The 18,910-nt window shown below is 40.5% G+C and overlaps 1 protein-coding gene across 3 annotated transcripts in view; it reads left to right on the plus strand.

Annotated features, from left to right (window-relative positions):
- Positions 1-18,910, plus strand: part of slc8a2b (solute carrier family 8 member 2b) — a 212,441-nt gene that overhangs the window by 64,715 nt on the left and 128,816 nt on the right. For 2 of the 3 annotated variants that reach the window (XM_026192630.2, XM_080289336.1), the window contains exon 2: positions 8,422-8,461. The exons of the other annotated variant lie outside the window; for it this stretch is intronic. The gene's annotated coding sequence lies outside the window, so the exon portion shown is untranslated. The remainder of the gene's footprint in view (positions 1-8,421; positions 8,462-18,910) is intronic. 3 annotated transcript variants of the gene reach the window in all.

Genomic DNA, 18,910 nt, shown 5'->3' on the forward strand with positions numbered 1-18,910 from the left:
CAACAAGCCAGATTTATAAGAATAATGATGTTTATGTGAAGACATGGGAGCCCATTAGCTATGAAGCTGTCATCGCAAGCTAATATCCTCCTGTTTACCATGTGTGAGGATGTAGTAACTAGTTTATAGACTAATTTTTATACATTGCGTTTTCTGGGTTCACTGACCGTTCAAAGTGATTTTTTTTTAAATTACTTTTTATCTACATACTGTGGATTATCTCTCCATTGTCACCCCTTAAGTAGCTTTTTCATTTAATTATATTTGTGGTGATTAGCCCAAAATCACAATTAATAACGCACGGCACTCCATTTCGATCTAATGTGAGATTCTTACCAATTTCTGACAGCGAGGATTTGATTTGCCTAAACCAATCAGTAAAGATCAAAGCACCAGCCCTAGTGTAACATAACTTTATGTCCGCAGTGATGCAAAGTTATTCCAACATTCATTTAACCAGGAAGTGAAACCCTCGACATTAAGGATATATTTTGCGAGCGGTGAGTGCATCAAGCAGCCAACAGTGCTTTGTACACATTGCTGTAATCTGACTGGCTTGGTGCTCGTGAGCTGGGAGGTTACAAACAAGCTAATGCTGAACACTTGTGTTCTCACTTGCACCTATCAGGTGATGTCTGGAGAAGCTTTGTTTTCACATAATAGCAGCTTTTCTATTTGCAAGATCATATATCTGCCATATGTACTTTGCAACATGAAAGGAGTGTAAAATAAAAAAATAAAAAAAAAAGCAGGAAGTGTGTGCACATGTGAGAAGACTCCAATTAAACAAAGCAAAATAACCTATTAAAAGTAATCAGAATTAGCACTTCCATAGTGTAGTGGCTTACCTAAACAACTCTGGTTCAATCTCTGGTGTTAAAAAACATGTGGCGCTATCTGCTGTGATGACCTTTGTAAATAAGGGAGCTGCTGAAAGTAGCTTCACCTTTCACTTGTAATTATCACTTTGCCTGCTTTACTTTGAATCCGTTAACATTTAAATTGCAATCTGGGCTCTGACTGTCCACAGATGTTCTCACATCCTTACAAACTGGGAATGATTCTCTGTCCTTCAGCCTCTTTCATCACAGTATTTCTTGTCTGGTGCCTGCTGCGACTTGTAAATCACTTTCCAGACCTCCCCACCACCCACTGATCAACACATGCTGTTAAAGGGATTACTTGTCATCTTGAATTCTGGTCTTTTCTTTTTGCCTTAAGATTGTTATTGAATCAGAAATGTCTCGGTAATTATTCTTAATTTGGTATATCCCTTAAAAGTCCAACAACCCCTTTAATTAGGAACTTCTAAGAAGACAGTGATGGAGAAAACATCAGTCTCCCTTAGACTAAAATCTGCTGTCTCTCTCCATCACATCAGGTATACAGCCATCCAACCAGCTCTACTTCAGTGTACTCATTACTGTTTAACAGCAGTGTGAGTCTGGACCTGTAGGTTTGGTGCTAATAGGTTTCTGAATGACAAGAGTAGCAATATGTTCTAATGAGCCAAAATACCAGAGTGATAATATTCACCAACCATTAGAGTTCCGAGTTGAACCTGTTATCTGCTCTTTACCTCTTCTTCTGTTGTCTTCTGCAAAGAATAACTCAGTGACAGAAGGTGAAGCAGACACAAATGTGGGCATCATGCTGAAATAATTCGTCTGACATTTTAATATCCGGTCTGCTGTAATGTGACATGTGTGCTGTGACTGGTTCAGTAGAGAGAAAAATGTTTGTAGAATGAGACGCTGTTGAATTGTTGAACTGAAGTTTCCTGCTGGTAGAAAAACAACATTTTTCACTTTAGAAAAGAAAGGAAGGCACAAACTGTAATTACAAATTAGCTCGTTTAGGTTGTAAACAACAAGGCCGATCTGCCTGCGAGTGACTCCAGAGACGTTTCATAGTAATAATTTCAGCAGCAGGGTGAATTTAGTCCCTGACTGGATTAGTTTGTGTCATTTTTGTGATGAGTTTGAGATGAATTTGTGAAGATGTAAAAATCTGAAGCATAAGGTCCAGTTTTCTCTGATCTCACTACAGTAAAGAATCCATCCAACATTCATGAATCCAGATCTGATTAAATTCCCTTTCTTGGTGGACTGACCTCTGGTCCCATTTTTTTTTTTCAACCAAATCCATCCATGACTGTTGAATTAATTCTACCAAAAAATAATTTAATTGCTGTCTTTTCCATACAGTATACAGCACCTTGAGGTGACTGTTGGCAGTAAAAAACTGGAGATAAATTATCTGGATTTCAGGAGTGTGACCACACTTCCAAACACGCACCTTCTGGGTATTATGTATAGCCCCCCCTGCAAACTTCTTCACTTTTTATTAGTACATGAGGATCTGCCAGGCCCGGGAGCTGCCACCAGTCCCCATTGAGGCCTTCCCCAAACCGCAGCTCATGTCTTGATTAACTGAGAGCCATACTAGGCTCAGGGAGACTCTACTGACCGTCTGTCCCGTGGTCATGCAGGGACTTCATCAAGCTTGGTTGTCTGTTCTTTGTGTGTTTTGATTAAAGAATGTTAGCTACCGCTCGTCTGCAGGCTTTATTTAAATGGAAAACTTCCACAACAAAATGGCGATGAGGATGGGATGGTCCTACCAGCTTTTGAAGCGAAGGAATTGGAGGAGTCACAGAACCGTGTGTTTCAGTCACCACCGAGACCATCAACTTTGAGGGAACTCCTGCAGATGGGTGAGTTGTAGCTAACTTTGTATACAGTCATGAGGAGTTTTTTGTCTTGCCGAGTCGTGAAGTGCTTGCTGAGTTCGAGTCTCTGGGAGGAGAATCCTGGGGTTCGAGTCCCCAGGCTTGTGTTCGGTTCTGGTGTTGTGCAAAGAAAAGCAATCGTCTGCTAGAAAGTAATTGCAAAAACACCGGTCCATCACAGGGAACGGTGGTTCAAGTCCACTGTTGATAATCACGTCTGCACAATACAGTGTGCGGAGTGACGGTATATTAGCACTTTTTTTGCCGAGAAGGGAAGAAGGCCATTGCAGGGGATGCTCTGAATGTAAATATGGGCTCTAGATCCAGTAGCAGCGGACGTTTCACCCAGTGGCCAGAGATAAAACTCAATATTTGACTGTATGGTAAGAAATGCGAGTACAAGTATGTTATGAGATGAAAGAGAATGGTTGTGTGGAAAAAGTTGATGTGTGTGTAAAAACAGTGAAAAATGGGGTTAAAAATGTTGAAAATTGGGAACAAAAACAAGAAAAGAAAAAAAAAGAGAGGAGTGTAGAAATGTGTGTAAAAGTTGCTTCCAACTAGCGGGAGAAGGTGGTACACCAGCTCCCCTAGGGTGGACACACACACACACACACACACAAAATTAGCAGAATTGTTGATGAAAATAAGCAATAAAATAGGAAGAGGGTTTGGTGTTCTTCAATGTAGGGCAACTATAATCTCTCTGGGTTTTTAAGAAAGGGGAATTCAGAACATGAGAGGGGAGATGTGTTGTTTTAAGCGATTCGCCTTTATCTCCTAAAAATATTAGCAAATCTAAAATGAGGACGTGGGCCCAGCTAATGAAATAAAACTGAATTGAAAGGCTTAACTTTTTGGAAGTCTTTTTGTAAAACATCGGTGCTGCAAAGATCAAACAAAGTTCCAGGACACAGGAAATGGATAAAAAATGTGTTTCCAAAAAAGATTAACATGGCTCATGGGCTAACCAGAACAAATATGGCAAAGTGAAAGTTATGGAATGTGTAGAAAATCTAACATACATCTAGTTTTCAGCACCAATCAGTTTACCTTCTCTGGAATAGGGCTGTAAATCCTGGAGCCATTGCTTCTGCAGCTAAATTCCTGCATTTTTGGTTCTTAGTGTGTTACATTGGGATTGTTGCACAAACATGATGGTGGTTTCTTTAGAGAGCAGCAGAAAGAATCTGTGTTAGCTGCTTGCTGTGGCCTGTGAACCAGCATCTCATATTCGTGAAGGTGTCAGCCATGCTTCTCTTTATCGATTTCTGAAACGCGGCTCTGTTATTGCCCGGGATGCTACAATGTTTGTTTACTGCGGCGCTCCAGCTATTTTATCTGCCCTGTGACAGGAAGTGTGTGTTTTGTGTGTGTAGTTTGTGTCCTTATATAGGTTTATACCTGCCTCTTTTGTTTACTTTTGCACTCCATGGCATTATTATTTGTCCTAGAAGTGTGTGTGTGTGTGTGTGTGTGTGTGTGTGTGTGTGTGTGTGTGTGTGTGTGTGTGTGTGTGTGTGTGTGTTTGTGCGTGGGTGTGGGTGTGTGTGTGTGTGTGTGTGTGTGTGTTTGGCACACTTATGCTGGCAGCATAATAACAAGACAGCGAAGACAAAATGTGGCTGACAGATAAAGAAAGAAACAAGACCACAACACATCAGATGCACTAACTGCATCACCTTCCTGCTAGTTGACTTTTCTTTTTCATTTGCCTGACTTACCACACACACACACACACACACACACACACACACACACACACACACACACACACACACACACACACACACACACACACACACGCTCACTCTCTCTCTCTCTCTCTTAAACCTTTGTAGAGCTGCCTTTCTAAATCAGCACACAATCAGAGTAGATTACTTCGAACAGTGAGGGCCATTAAGAAGTTTTTTGTTTTGGTTAATTTGACTTGAACCAAAAGTGATGAATTCCAACAAAGAATAAACTCAGGAGTGTTGTAACATTGAAAAATTAGGAATCCTAAAAATCTTTTAGTATAATTTGACCTGAATCACTTAAAAATATAATAGTGCATTCTCTGTTTGTCAGCTGGGTGGCATTGTGCTACATGGTAGCGCTGTGATAAGTTTACTGCTGTTAGTGAATAGCAGAAGTTGCTGGAACATTGGCAATGAAACAGAAGCATTTAGTGAGTTTAAGAGGAGCATATTTTGTTTTCTAAAAGCAGGAGTGGACTCACACTGTTCATATTTCATATTTAAGTAAAAGCTTCATTACAGTGGCTTTTAAACCAGAGCGTCACATCAAAATCAATAATTACTGCTTCTGCATTTGGGCATCAGGTGGTAAGAAGCCTAAAAAACACTGAAATGTTGTAAAGATCTTTAGCACTTGACCCACTGAATGAATCATTATTAAAATAACTTTAAAAAATCGGTAACAATCATCTGTGTAGGTTTTCAGTCATCCGGGTCATGGTCATCTAAGAAATCTAAGAGGTCCAGAAACTTACGCTGGATCCAGATAAGAGAAGACAGATGGTTTGAAAGAGGAGTGAAAGAAGCATCTATGTCTACTGTGAACGTCTATCTTTGAACAGAGGCGTTGATTTACGACACCAACTGTCTGCCATCTATAATCCAGTTTTGAGATCCTTCCCAGCCTCCTTAATGCCCACTCACACTTTGCGTCAGTTGATCTCATGATAGGGTGGGGGCAAGCTCTCACAGTGGCTTCACTCGAAACCTCTATTGATAATCACCCACAGCCTTTTTCACACCCCGACTCGTGTGATGAGGCACATCACCAGTAGTGGGTCAATGATTCTCTTAAGGGACACCCCCACTAGAGAGTACCTGGGACTCTCCATCATTTGGTCTTAGAACCTCGCTGATGAGAGGTGAAAAAACTTAAAGAAGTCCAGTCGCTTCTCTTTCCAAGCTCCTTAGAGTTTTTAACAATCATGTCACTTTTTAATTGTTTTGGTGCATTTTTGGCTCCAGGCAACAGGTGAGCTGCTGTATTGAGTATTAAGTAATTGAGCAATTTTAAGCAGCAGGTGCTTTTGTCTAGCTTTGGGATCCTTTGCATGCCAGCAATCTTACTTTGGGGAAACACCAATTGAGTGTTGAAAGTCTGGCAGCCATCCACGGTCGGACATCGAAGCAGGGAAGGTTTCCCTGGCGTGGCAAGCAGCCAGATACAGTAGCTGTTTTCAATTTGCAAAATATACTATCCAACCAGAGAACACAATTATATCCTCAAATATTTAAAGGAGATTTGATTTTTTTTAAAGATGGGTACACACAAAATTGTTACAGTCAAACAGACAGGACAGCAAATTTGTTGGCAAAAACAAGCAGCAGATTTGTCTTTGACTGTTGAACCGGCTCACAGGAGATGGACAACTTTGCTTTCATTTCATCTGTCACCTTCGGATCATCATCAGCAGCCTTTAGGTAGTTTATTTCTGGTCCTGTTGGCTCCACTCAGGGACTCGCACATTTTTCAGTTTGTTACACCTTGATGTTGCAGCAAGTCTGTCGGCACTGATCACTCCTACCAACTTTCATTGACTACCAGCTCATCACACTCTGATGCTTGGCCCTTAAGTGTCACATAATAACACACTGAGTAAGCACTTAGCAGCATTTTCCCTTTTTTCCCTTGGTGCACAAATGGACTGCAAAAGAGCTCGCTCTCTGCTGACATAATCACCATTGGAGCAAAAATGAACTCTGCAGGTGTTTCCAGTTAGGGTGGAAGACATTTGGCTTGTAGGTGTGATGAAATGTATCAATACAAAACTCTTTTCTAGGGTTTAATCACATAATTGCCTAAAATTAACAAAACTGCAACAGAAAAGTAAAAAAAGAAAAAAAAAGAAAAGCTAAATGAAAGTGGAAATCCAATTTGCTAGTATGTAATCTGTCATTAATGCAGCACTGCTCTTTGAAAGAATAGTATTGGAATCTCACAAACTCACATCACGAGGGAGAAATGAGTGATGTGAAAATGCAAAAAGTTATTTTGGAATTGCTGAGTGATGAATCGAGACGCAATGGACAGAAAATTATGTCATTAAATAATGAAATTAAATTAAGAATGTCAGGCCAAAATGACACTAGTCTGTTGTCGTCCACAGGGCACAATGGTATAGATACATGTATGTATCAAACAGTGACGTCAGTGTAATCTCTTTGAAAGTTCAGATAGTTTTTTTTCTGACTTATTATTATAATGATGTCAATGAAAAGCACATTATTTGTGATTACTGAATCAGCTTGTTTATGACAAGGGATGAAGCTGGAAATGAGCATCTTAGTCATCTTTAACCAGACATCCTTACTCCTTGCCTGTAACTGACTTCTGATCAAATCTGTGAGCAAAGATTGTTCCCATCGAATAAAACCTATGTTCTCAGTTACGCTATACTCCTACATAACAGTAAAGTACTGTAAGGTAAAAAACATTGAAACAGTAAAAAAAAACAAAAAACATCCTAATCATCCGATAATCCTTTATGAGCAATAGTTGGTGACAGTGAGGAGGAAGAACTCTCCTTTGTAAAGGAAGAGACCCTAGACTCAGGGATGGGACAGCCATCTAACACGACTGCTTGGGGGGATTGAGGGCAAAAGGCAAACTGCAGAGAGAGACGACACTGAGTTGGGAGTGACAAACACGTCTGCCTAACCTGCCGTAACCAGGAGCATCAGGGCGCAGACACTGAAGGGCACCTTGTGTGTAAATGCCAGCAGCTTTGACAGAACGAGAACAGCCTGATGCATCTTTAAAAAAAACACTGTGTGGCATAACACTCACCTCTCTCCGTCATTATGGAGCTTGCTTTCATCTACCAGCTGGCTGCTTTGGCTTTCTGAACCGTTCTCTCTTCCCTCCTTCCTGTTTCTCTCTCTCTCCCTCTCTCTCACATACACTTCCTTTTCTCTTCCTTTTGTGCACACCGATCAATAATCCAATCTATACACCCTTTACCTTGGAGAGAGGAATCCTCATCACTACCTCAGGAAAGACACGCAGGCTGCTGAAGTCTTGGCAAGCCGTCGCTTCATCAGCCCACGCAGCCACTGAGACGTTTAAATTCCCATACTTTTAAAAGCTGTATGTTCTCCGTCTTAACATTTAATTTACCCTGGCAGCTCCTTTAAACTCTTTGTTATTTACCAAGACACTTGGAAGAGTAAAGAACGCACAATTACAGGGGCTGGAATACCACATATGAGGTACTAAAATCTGAAAGGATTAAAGTAGCCAGTGATAAAACCTATCAGAGCACAAAATGATATTCTGTGCTTGTGTGCTGAAGGAACAAGCACTAAAGGCACATCAGTAGAAACCTGTAGAGTGTGCCAGGTTCTCAATAGAAATATTAGCCGCTGATTCTCTCAGTGGTTTTCTATAGGTGCAGTGGAGACAAATCCTTTACAGCCAAACAGTGAAACAAAGCAATTTCTTTTCATTGATCTGTTTACTTTGGTTAAGTGTCTCAGGACATTAAGGTAGAAGAGAAGCTGGCTCAGTAAAGGAGGATGCCGCACTGTGAGAAACCACTTTCTGAGCTTATGATTGAAAGGTGCATTTTAGAGAGTCTGTCCCAAGGATGTGTTCAAGATGCTAATATTGTTTTAATGTGTGTAATTTTCTGTTCAGGCCGTCTCCTCATCACATTTTCTTGATTGTTGCAGGGCAGCTAAACTCCTCCACGACCCCATGAGTTTGGTTTGGGTAAGTAAAATGGCTTTGTGCGTTTGTGCGTGAGTAAGCTGTGTTGTCACGCATATGCTCGTAGAAGCGCCGTCTACAGTACGCAAAGTTTTAATGTGCAGTCGCTTTATGCATGAACAAATGCTTTATGAGGAGAGATCCTGCCCCACACACACACACACACACACACACACACACACACACACACACACACACACACACACACACACACACACGAGTCCCAGTGAGCGAGTCACAAAGAGGCTGCTTTGTTACTGAAGCCAGCTCGCCCTGTTCACTGGTTTTATTCCTTCACTCTGAATACTGAACATCTCACTGCCGTCATCCAAGCCAGGAAACCCAGGACTGCTGTGTGTGTGTGTGTGTGTGTGTGTGTGTGACAGTTGGTTTTTTTGAACAAATAGAAAATGTGTGCGAGTCATCCCTCCAGGCTGTGTGTGATGTAGCAGCATGCATCAGGAGAACAGGGACTTGTTGCCAACAATCAACAGGCTGTTTCCTCCATGTTTGTGCCATTTTTCTCTTTTTTAAATGCTTCATTCAGTAAACCTTACCACATGACTTCATGTTTGCAGTACTGACCCAGTGGAAATAAGTAAAAGTGTTTGGAGAAAGTGATAGCTGTATGTTCTTTTGCCTTTAAGTTTTCCTTATAAAACTGCCAACAGCCAAATGTCACCTGAACAAAGAAGGTGACACCATGATGCTCTTCTCTAATTCAGTCCCTTTTAATGCAGGCAGATGTTGGATGATGCTAGATTGCAACGTAAAAACAAAAAGATCAAAGCAAATCTAGAAGACACAGTGAAAATACGAAACAGCAAAAAGGAGGGATTTGTTGTTACTGGTTTCTGCATCTAGTTGTGTTGTATCTGCAGTGTTGTTGAATTGAAGAAGTTTTTTCAATTTGCTTTCGATCACTGTAGTGATCAAATTTGAGTTCTGAATAAGATTCCTTTAATGTGGCAACAGTTATGAATGGTCACAAATCAACCATTTCCAGCCACGACTGTCAACTACAAGTAGTGAAGTGTCATCACAAACCCAGGACACTCTTGCTGTGAGGTGGCAGTGCTAACCACGGCACTGCTGTGCTGTAATAGCTGTAATCTGCATTGATCCCTAAACTTTCAAACACAGCAAACTGGTGTTTGAGTTAGAGATGCGCTGATTAGAGCTATCAGACGGTACTGTGGTGCAGTGGCTGGCACTGTTGCCCTGCAGCCAGAAGGTTTCTCGTTTCAGCATCCTGATTGGTTCAGGCCTTTCTGGGTGGAGTCTGCAGGTTCTTCCTGGCTTGTGTGGATTTCTTCTGGATACTCTGCTTCCTCCAACAGTCCAAAAACAAGCCTGTTAGATTAAATGTGGAGACAGTTAGGTAAAGTGTTTAAAGTTCATAGAATGTGTTAAGCGTACCGTATTAATCTAAATAATAATTGTAAAATGTTTGAGCTGTCAGTAACAGAGAAGTGATATAAATGCTTGTCCATTTTCATTTTTTCTCCCATTTCTGATTATCTTCCTAAAAAATGAGATTTCATGATATACATGATTCATCTTCTTTAAATCTACGAGACATTGGCCATTCAGTTAAAATGTATACAGTATTCCCCCAAATTATTTTGTAAATGTTTGCATCATACTATCATACTAAGCTGTGTTTAGCTTCTTTTAGTATTTCATCTAAACCAGCTGCAACAGCAGAGCTGAGCTGATTGTGTTGAAGATGAATCCATTTAATGCTGAACAATAATTACTTTTATGGGAATCACTGCAGCACAAAAAAAGACTTCCTAATGCAAAGCTATTGGATCGATGAAACGGCAGATGGCTGCAGTGCAATCAGAATTATAATTAAAACAGAAACAGTCACAGCCCAGCGCATGTTCCATTTTGTTTCAGAGAAAAGAAGATACACTGGGTTTACATTAATCAAGGTGTTTACCCAGCGAGTGAATCAGCTGACAGCGCATCAGTGCATCTCTAAATTTAATCAATCTCTAACCTCTTATTAAAAAAGCAACATCAAGGAAGCCTTTTCTCACAGAATTCGTGTTTTCTTTCTTTATCATTTTACATCATCCTTTCGTTCATTTTTTTCATCATCCTTGTCTTCTTGGTCTCTCTGGCCTATACCGCCTCTGTTTTTCACCGTTTCTCTTTCTGGTTCCAGAACACTTGCTGTTATTTCAAAAAAGTAGTCAACCTCGTGCACTTTACATCCGTGATTATACTTCTCTGTCCTTCCTCCTTCTTTTCCGCCATCCCTGAAATGTAATGGAGACAGTGATTAGGGACAGCTCAAAGTATGAGATATATTTTTGACTGGGGAATCACCTCTAACGATGTGGGCAGCGGTCCAGTAGGATGAGATGCCAGTGAAAGTGGCCATTTCCTCTCCATTGTCGCACACATTGATTATTTTTATGCCCGGTTGAATTATCTCATCCTCATTAATACTTTATTACTTTCATTTGATCACATTTTATTACACCTCTGAGCAACATTTCTTCCTTCAGTCGATATGTCTGTTCTGGGTGTTTGCGTCCAAGCTTGTGCCCTGTGTGAGAGGTCTGTTTGAAATATAAATTAAATTTATCTGTGACTATCACTTCATTAACCCCATAAAGGTAAAATAGATGAAGTCTCTTTGAGTTAAAAGTGTGGTTTCTGTCCTTCTCCCTGTTTTGCAGTAGGTTGTAGAATGTTTGGATACTTTATACCACTTTGTACTTGATACCATGGGGGAAATTACTCTTGCAGCAGTAGCAGAACAATACAAACGGTATAATTTACAACAAAAATAAATTTTTTATAAGTAGAAGTACTATATGGCCTAAGTGAAGGCCTAATAATTTTTATATATGAGAGTGAGCATGTGCTGATGAGGGATAATGGATATATTGAACCATGGATGTCAAAGACGGTGCTGGCAGAAGGAAAAGACCTCCGAGAAGATTCATGGATGTAGTGAAGGAGGACATGCAGATGGTTGGTGTGATGCCAGTGATTGGGTGAGATGGAAAGAATAAGAACAAGACCAAATTAAATAACAAAAAATAATAAGGTCCAACTGTGTAATATGGAATTCTAACAAGTAGTAGTGCAAATGACATTAAGAAATCTGTATATTATAAAGCAACGTCAGCAAAAGGTTTAACACAGACAATTTTTACTTTTTAAAAATTTAAAGTGTTTTTAAAAAAATATGATCTGATTACTGATTCAATACATCCCAGTGAGCGCGGAGCGTGACTTTGAGACTGGCTCTAGAGCAACAGCATCAGCACACTAATATGTGTCCCACCTACACCAATATCTTTGGACTACAACAATATTCATTTCACAGCACAAAGCACCACTGCATGAGCATGTGGATATGTAACTTCATGCATTTACTCAACTGAAGCTCGCTTTAATGTTATTATACTCCAGGTATTTTTATTTCTTCTACTCTACCACCTTCCTGCATGTAAGGCCACATAGTTTAAAGCTTGGTTTCTTCTTCTGTTGCAGATTTTAACATTTGGATTTACTCATGCAAGCTGCACTATTATAAAAGATAAAACTACCCAGTACTATACAAGTACTTAAAATCATCTCCAGCTGCAACATTAAAGAGAGATACACATAAATAAATAATTATGACCCGGTTGTATAATATTAATTTACGTGTTCCTGCATAATACTGAAGTACTATAGGGGTAAAGACACTGAATACTGCTTGCATTTCTTTGTAAAACATTTGTTGAACACGAAACCATGCTAGACTCTTGTTTATGCAGGTTACAGTAATACATCTGTATCGAGGCTTCGCCTGAAAATCGTACTTTTCGTTCCTACACTGGATTTCTATCTAAGCAGTTGTTCTGTTTTGCCGAGTGCCCCCTACTTTAAGTTTGAATGTGCCGCTCACTGACAAAATCCTGGGAATGGCTGAGACTATCACAAAATGTTTGTTTTAATCAAACACACGCCCACATTAACAAGGTTTTTATTAACTATGCAACATGAAACCTGATCCATCATGACTTCTGCTTTTTTTGGGGCCTCCTTGTAAACCCGTACCTCAAAGGCTGCCATTATATTGTGAGCCTTGAATCTCCACTGACTGCTTTCCTCTACAAAATGATTAAGATACATTCTAAGATTGTCCTTCGGTGTCCCTGCATCAGCCACCCCCCACGTGCAGCTTCCTTTAATCACGTACACATTGTTTGCCAGAGGTTTCATATTTCCATTGGCTTCCTGTCTGCCTGTTTGTAGAATGTAGATGGCAGCACCCGCGGGATTTGAACCTGTAACCTTGTTACCTCCAGGGACTAAATCCTGCCTCTGAGCCTGAATGTTATTACCCGACAATCCAATCCATTACGTTCACTGAACAACACAGACTGTTGCACACCAGTAGCTTCGGGATGCTGGGTGAAGATGATTGAAGCATAATCAATATTTTATTAGAAAGGCTGACACCCCCTCTATGTGAAAAAGACACAAAATCAATAAGGCTAGATTTGTGGCATGTTGGTCACAGGTCTTTGTTTGGATTCAGTCTTGGCAAAATCCTCCAATTCGTCCCATTAAAAATGTGAAAAATAAAATAATGTAACCTGTGAAACCAACTATTTACTATTTTAGTATTTATTAACAGTACAGCAGTGTGACAAAAGAGTCATTTGCCAAGTCATATAAAAAATTTAATGCAATAGTTGTAATATTTTAAAGACCATTTTGATGATTTGTTGAAGAATAATTTGGTTTTCTAGTGAACCATGTTATACAGCAGCGATTTGTTTTGAGGCACAGGGTTATTTTAATATTTGTGCCTCATTATTTTATAATAATGAGGTATATTTAATGGTGTTGCATGCATTAGAAAGAGCGTGCATGGAATGAAAAGATAAAGGGACAGCAATTTTTCTCCTGCTCCGTGTAAACATTGCTCGAAGCAAAGAAGTGAGTATTTTTCTGTAGCAGAGGCACAAAAACATCTCTTTGGTCGTTCCCAAACAAGCACAAATGTTACGAATAGACTTGAACTGGAGCCTCACATGAGCACAGTTGGTTGGCTCTCTGGAAGTTACTGCAGTCGAGACATATTTTCCATTTTATGTCTTTTACCAGGACAGACAATTTTATTTTACTCTAATGCCAAAACCTCTCCTCCTACCAGCATCAATTTGGCCATACTTTAATAGTTTGGGGAATATGTCTCCCAGGGAAGTGATAAGAAGAGACCAAAACACTCTGAATGTGGAGCTTACTGATCCCACAGTGAGAGGAAATCCTTCCCCACCTTTAATCTTGCTATTTTATATTATGAAAGAGAACAGGGAACGGATATTGTATTAAATGTGCTCAGAGTAAAAAAGCTCTATATACTGTACATAGCACTCCAGTCATGTATGCACAAGAATTCTCTTATGCAATTTAGTGCATGTATGTGTTGAGAGAAGATGTCGCTCATACTGCATACCTCTGCATTCTGCACATGTGAGCAGACTACAGAAAAGCGAGTTTAGAGGCTTCACGATGTGATTAGATGATAAATGAAAAGTATGTCTGTAGCTACAGTAGTCGATCGTTTTAAATGCCTTTAAGGAAATTCAACTATAAATGTATTTGCAGTCTCACTCTGACTGAAAGTGACGCATATGTCAGAGCTGTGGGCACTGGTAAAGCGGTATTTCTGTAGTAGTGACTGTATCTTGCCTTTCTTCTGTAAACATTGCTTTTTGATTAATGTGTAGGTCAGTTCTGTTTGATTAGTCATTTTTAAAGCCAGGGCCGATTCTTTGTGTGATTTTTAAATCGTTTCAGCTGACACTTTCATTCTGTCACTCAGTCGACTGCAGAGTGACTTTTTTGTGCATCGTTGCAGATTATTTAAACTTTATTAGCGCTCAGTTTGACCAACTTCCTGTCACATTCCAAGCGAATATAACAGTCGAGCAGCAGATACCAGCATGTGTTTCCCACCATGCTGAGCCAACACACAGTGTGTGTGACATGAATAGTCCTGTGTCCATAAATGGTTCAGTGTTCCTGCTGTGTGTGGTCTCTAATGGCTTCTGCCTGGATACAGCGGTGGGTGGATGCTAAGGCAGAGGGGAGGAGTGTGTGGGTGGGTGGAAGGTGGTGAATAATAATTGGCTTTATATAAGTGGACCAAAGGAGAGTTGAAGATCCCGGCGTGTGCGTGTTGGAGAGACGGTGATGCATTACAAGTATATAAATGCTGATGACTTTAAAAGGACTTCGTCTGCACGTGTTTGTTTAGTAATGTCCATGTCACCCTCCAGTCCTGTGTCCCGTCTCACCCATTATGTTCTAAGTTTACCTGAATGAACTCCTTTGGTTCATTTGGTTTACTTGGTCTGAGGCACCAACACACACTGAGTGGTGTGTTGCTTGTAAGCTTACAGTTGAAGGTGGTAATTGGATGAAATTATGATCTTCAAGGTAAAATAATACATTCTGTTTGTTTTTCATTCTGTTATATTTCCCTTCTATCTTTCACTTCATGATAAATTGCTTTCTTTCCTCACCATCATATTTCCAACTGTTCCAGACTTTTCAGCCCACTGAATAGCTCTTATCATTTGATACACAATCACACCCACACCTCAGTCACCTGCTGGTCTGCATTCATGCTGCGTTTAACTTTCCAGCCACCAGAAGCCTTCTGTTTGTAACTGTTTCCCCATGTTTGACTTCAATGCTCTTATTTTTACTTTTCCTGAACATCTCAGGCTCTCTCTTTCTTTCTTGTTTACTCGTGATCACACACGATTTTTAAAAAGCACCCTGTGGAGCACAGTGGGGTTCATGATTTCATGTGTTCTGCAGCCTAATTGGAGTCTTCACACCATCCTTTCACACGGCTTGATTGACAGATTTATTATTTACTTAACAGATTCACAGTGACAGCTGTCATTGAGGAAGCCTTGGAAATCTTTGCTTAGACAAAAATGAACATGTTTAGGGCTCAAGAAAAAACAGTGTTTGGGACTCAGTGCCTTCTTTTACAGCAGTCACCAGATTATAGCATCATTTCATAGATGATAAGGGCACATTTATTCAGAGGTCTTAGTGCATCATCAGGATGGCTGATAATTCCTCCTTGTTGTCCCTTTTATTTTCTCAGTTTTTCTGCCACAAGCCTGATATCAAACTTTTCTCCTCTCCCCCCTCATTTCACATATTCCTCTATTCCTCCTTCCTTCACTCTGTTTGGTGACCATCACTTCCTCCTCCTTCTGTTTTTTTTTCTTGTTCTTGCAGCTTATGATTTCACTCTTCTCTCCAAACTACAGCCTCCTCTGCAGAGCAGCTTTATCAGCCCACACCCAAAATCTTTTCCTCATCCTCTTCCATCCCTTCATCACTCCAGCTGCACAGTCCTAATGATGCTGGTGGGTATTAATCAGTCATTGTAAAGATGATGTAAACCAGTGTCAATAAAAAAATCAGGTTGAGCTCCAGACTGATATGCCTTTCTGAGAATGAACCTACTTTGTTATAAATGAAAAACACAGGAAATGAGCATGATTAATGTTTAGCATAAAAAACTGCTCCCATGAAGCTTCGACAACATGTCAATAAGACAAATGTGATATTTGCCAACAGCAACATTCCCCCTGTGTCAAAACCTCATGTGAGCCCTATGTGCTGGACACTAACACACATATATTTACGTGTGTAATTAAACTGAAAAATATTCTCAAAACTGTATCGTGATTTGTCAAGAAAAATTATGACGCAGCAGCGTTTATAACTGTAAATAAACGAAGGACATTTTTCCATCCTTGTTTTCTGAGCTACTGTCACTGATGACACACTTCTTACTAGGGATGGGTATCGTTTAGGTTTTATCCGATACCGGTGCCAAATCGGTACTTTTGAAACGGTGCCGGTGCTTAAACGGTGCTCGAACCGGTGCTTAAAGAATGGAGAACACAAACTTTGTCCAAAAACCTCTCATGTTCAGCTGTTTTTTTTGTTTGTTTTTTTGTAAAAAGATAGCAATGTTAGCCTTTTCTGCAGCTATGGGGCATATATGGTATCACTCTTGGCTGGAAGCAGTGCTTAAACAATGGAAAAAACACAAACTTTGTCCAAAAACCTCTCATGTTCAGCTGTTTCCCTCTTTTTCTTTGGTCATTTTAGCCTTTTTGGCCAGGGTGAAGGGAGTATCTGCCATCAAACAAGAAGACAGCCACATGTAGCTATGATGATGTTTGCTAGTTCACCTTACATGCATTAATGTAATAACGTGGTTAGCCTACTCAAGGTAAATTACACACGAACAACATTAAGCTACTCACGCAGAGAAGAACGGCTGCTGCTGCATCAATATCCTCATCATTTCTGCTACACTGGCAGGGCTAGGGGCCAGGACTCTATTCTTCGGGTTTTTGGGGAATGTTGCTCCGGGTCCGATAATTGGCAACCCACCCAACGTGCACAGTGTGAGGTCTCGCAGCAAGCTATCAAATACGGCACATTTCTCGGCTTTTAAAAAAAACGCTATGCGTCGCCAGGTGTTTCATCGGATTCTTGGTGTTACCTCCTTTGACAGTATCACAGTATCAGCTTAAAGCACTTGTTGCTGCTGAGTTTGCATATTTTGCTGTGAAGTACAGCCAGACTTTTGACCGCTTCGCCTTGGACATTTTTAATCTGTAGCTCTGCTCTAACTGAACGTACGTACCTGGCCCCGCCTACTATCCTGGGAAACGTAAAATGATTGGCTAGAAGTGTATCACAGCTCAGGAAAAAAAAAGCACCGAAATAAAGCACCGAAATGTGCGCTGCTTTTCGGTCTGGTTACTACCGTTTATGTCAGAACCGGTGCCATCATGGCACCGGACACCGGTACCCATCCCTACTTCTTACTATGAATTATAGCTTTATGGTCCAATAGTAGTGTCAAAGCATAAATCAAATGTAAGCACAGAAGTAGCCCAGGTAGTATTTTTCCCTGTAAAAGTACAACATTGAAGACTCGACACCTTCATTCACCTTTTGCTCTTCCTGTCATGAAGTAAAGCCAGTGAGTGCTCAGTGCAAACAAGTCCTTTGTTTTCATATTGGTTTATTTTTGCCTCGAGAGGTGAAACACGTTTCTTGTTTCCACATTTAACGGACTCATCACTGGAGGCTGATACACAGCTCTTTCTCTCAGACATGCCCAGGGCTTCTGCACGCACTAGAAAACATACACACGGCGTTGCTATGGAAATGATATCGTGATTTGACATTTTAATAATTTTGTTATAACAATTTTATTATACTGTCCGGTGTTATTATGAACAATATGATATGGGGCAGTCATAGTCCTATTAAATATATAGTCATGTAAATTTAGGTATCCATCTATTCTTCTGTTCACATAAAGGTTTACCTGTGCTTACCTGGTGCTTTCATGGGTTCTCTGGCTATTTCAGCTTCCTCCTGCAGTACAAACACGGGCTCATTAGGTTACTTGTTGTTTCTAAATTGGCTGCGGATGTGAAAGTGAGCATAAATGTTAGCTTCTGTTAGCCCTGTGGCAGGCTGGGGACTCTTGGATTTGCATTTAAAAACATAGATGCATTGTTGCATTTGAAGTTTGAGCTGCTGAGAAACTGAAACAATCTGTGTTGCTCTTCCTCAGGCTGTAGGAAAATGTGACTGATTCTTCATGTTTTCTTCACTTTGTGTAATTGCTGATTTCATGAACTCATTTAAGGAAAAAACAGGCTGCTCATTCAATGGGGAAAATAATTTTACCACATATGTGGCTTTTGTCGTTGCAGTGCTGCCAACCAATGAGCCGCAGCACATTTCACAAGTGTCCTAGAAGTGTCTCTCTGCTGCGTGTCCATCACAGCTGCACAGAGTGTGTGAGGAAGGCAGGAAGGCAGACAGGAACAGCATAGGGAATGCTGTCAATTCTCAAAATAAAAGACCCTGTGCAGGCTGAAGGCTCTGCTTCTGAAGTGCTCCCAGTGTGATTTGAAGCCATGTGAAGTACGGAACAAACAGACGTCACAGGCACACACCAAGTGTATTTCAAGAATTAGGATGTTAATTCTTAGCTCTTATGTCAGATTACCTTGGTAATCACCAAATGAAGGCTGACTTTGGTGCTCAAGCCAGGCACCCCAGTACAATTCATTCAGTGAAGCAAAAAACCCGTTTAGCCTGATTCATGTGTGTCTCTGTTTGTGTGTGCACATCCCGAGCTTCTTGTTTCAGATCTGAAAAGGTGACAGCTGATGTAGACTGCGATTACCAAGGAGCGGAGGTGGTGGTATTTTGGTATTTGATAAGCACACACACACAAACACATACACAATGTAATGAGGAGAGCATTAGCTGGCATGGAGGGAAGGCAGAGCCACTGTAATTATAGAGCGGCCAGGGACGGGAGATGGATGGCTCTCAGTGAGACACACAAACACA

The sequence above is a fragment of the Astatotilapia calliptera genome, chromosome 14 (genome assembly GCF_964374335.1).
Source record: "Astatotilapia calliptera chromosome 14, fAstCal68.1, whole genome shotgun sequence".
In the NCBI taxonomy this organism is placed as follows: Eukaryota; Metazoa; Chordata; class Actinopteri; order Cichliformes; family Cichlidae; genus Astatotilapia; species Astatotilapia calliptera.